The following is a 2,500-nucleotide window of genomic DNA, read 5'->3' on the forward strand; positions in this document are numbered from 1 at the left end:
TTGTGTTCTGTCACGAACGTCGAGGAATAGGATGAGAGAAGGACCGGCTGTGAAGCTCGCTTTTAAAGCTGCGTGAGTCTGACACCCTACTCTGTGTGGCGATAGCGCACACACGAGCGTGGGACGAATGACCGCTGCCAGAGCCGGCTGTGAGTCCCGCTCTATTTATCGAGTTCGCGTATGACATAGAGCACAAAACGTCGCCGCATGCGTGTTCGTTGACGAACACGTATATTCGAGAGGACCGGCTGCGTAGCTCGCGTAAAGCTGTGTGCGATTCTGACACTCTACTCTCTGTGTGGCGATAATACAGTGCACAAGAGCTTGGGACGAACGATCGCGCACGGCCAGAGCCGGCTGTGAAGTCCGCTAGTATCGAATAATCTTTCTCCGTGCACAATTGGAAATGTGTTTCGAGAGGACCGGCTGCGTAGCTCGCGTAAAGCTGTGTGCGATTCTGACACTCTACTCTCTGTGTGGCGATAATACAGTGCACAAGAGCTTGGGACGAACGATCGCGCACGGCCAGAGCCGGCTGTGAAGTCCGCTAGTATCGAATAATCGTTCTCCGTGCACAATTGGAAATGTGTTTCGAGAGGACCGGCTGCGTAGCTCGCGTAAAGCTGTGTGCGATTCTGACACTCTACTCTCTGTGTGGCGATAATACAGTGCACAAGAGCTTGGGACGAACGATCGCGCACGGCCAGAGCCGGCTGTGAAGTCCGCTAGTTATCGAGTTCATTCTCCAATAAGAGAGAGGAGGAGGAGAAGTGTCGGGATCCAGTATCGGGTTGTCTATGATCCCCGTCGTTTTCTGAATTCTCCTCCTGTGTTTTCCACTTTAAAGGTTTTTCAATGTATTTTCCGCCCGGCCGTCGGATACGTGTGCGCATTGCAATCGCGTACTCGCGACGGTTTCCGTTTCTACGGACGATCGTGTGTCGTCCTTAAAAACGACGCCTGAATCTCCTTCGCGCGCTGGTTGGAGCTTTCAGGTATCGGCGTTCTTATGAACCGCAGAACAAGAGACATAATTATATATTGATTATAAATCAAATTATACGATTACCCTGAACGGTGGATCACTTGGCTCGTGGGTCGATGAAGAACGCAGCTAATTGCGCGTCAACGTGTGAACTGCAGGACACATGAACATCGACATTTCGAACGCACATTGCGGTCCACGGATACAATTCCTGGACCACGCCTGGCTGAGGGTCGTTTACGTAACCAAATACTGCTTGCGTTGCTCTTGTAAGTCCCCGCCGTCGCTTACCTCTCCATGTCGAATTTTGTGGAGGGCGCAAAGAGCGTTTCTGAGTCGGGTTGCAAAGATGCTACGTACGAGCGAACGATGGACGTTTCGTCGGCGTTTGACGCGGTTCTGTGAAAATTGCAAATTTTACATTGCGTCTAACGGTTTCGTGAGAAGAAGGAAATAGGAATGGGTATCGCATTCGGACTTGCGTGAGTGTTTTGCGGCGTCGTGAGTCGTATTTTCAATACGACCGCCCGTGAACACCGCTCCGACGATCGAAATCTCTCTCTCCTCTCTCTCTGGAACGATTCGCATTGCGGAAGAAGCGTTTCACTCTCGAACATTTTACGCGCTCCCGACGTCGTCTGAAATGATGCGTATACGAAAGGTATAAGAGTCTCAAGAGACTACAGTGAATGGACACAAATAAAGAAAGAGATACCGGACACCCGTGTAAAATCTGTGTGCGCAACTGTGGCGTGCAACGTAAGCCCCAGGGAGATGATATATAAAATAAAATACGTCTGTGCGTGGATGTGTCTCTCTACACATAATTGCGGCGGAGGGTCGTCGTTGCCAGCGACTTCGACAAACATATTCTTAGAGTTCGCGAGACAGTGGTCTCTCGTTCTACGAACGCTTTGATGACTGATGGACATAGCAACATTTGGCATTGTGCGGGATGCGCACGCGTACTTGTATCGGGTCGAATAATTTCCCCGTCGTCGCGTGTCCTCGCTAATCCGTTGCGGATTCCATCGCCACGTTCGTTGAATTGAATGACGACCGAGATCTCGTGTCTCTTTGGTTTGATCGATGATATCGCGTCGTGCAGCGTTTCTGTACCCCCGTGTGTCTAGTGTAGTAGAGAAACCCCACCGGGTGTTGAAAATATATATATATATATACTCCTCTATGGAGTGGCTTTCGAACATCGTTGTCACCACAACGTGTTGTCACGCAGAGCACGAGAAGGTGAAGGTGAAAACAAACCTTTGTCGGTCGCCCCATGTCTTTTTTTCTTCATTGTCGATCGCGAGACCGCGCGATCTGTCGGTCGTCCAGTCCCCGGAAGTTCTTTTCGACGGACGTTAAAGTTAACCGGCCGATCGTCTAGCGAGAGTTTCCGATCGACGAACAAAATGAAGAAATCTCTATATATACATTATATAGAGAAAAGAAGACACTTTGGTGTGGCGCATAAGATATATGGTTTTGTTTTTTTTTTTTTTTTTTTGTGCT

At 49.5% G+C, this 2,500-nt stretch overlaps 1 non-coding gene across 1 annotated transcript; it reads left to right on the forward strand.

Moving 5' to 3' along the window:
* Positions 1-1,066: 1,066 nt before the first annotated feature.
* LOC143364380 (5.8S ribosomal RNA) lies at positions 1,067-1,221 on the forward strand. The gene has a single exon (XR_013084096.1). It is a non-coding gene; the product is annotated as a 5.8S ribosomal RNA (ribosomal RNA).
* The last annotated feature ends 1,279 nt before the right edge of the window (positions 1,222-2,500 follow it).

The sequence above is a fragment of the Halictus rubicundus genome, unplaced genomic scaffold (genome assembly GCF_050948215.1).
Source record: "Halictus rubicundus isolate RS-2024b unplaced genomic scaffold, iyHalRubi1_principal scaffold0505, whole genome shotgun sequence".
Taxonomy (NCBI): Eukaryota; Metazoa; Arthropoda; class Insecta; order Hymenoptera; family Halictidae; genus Halictus; species Halictus rubicundus.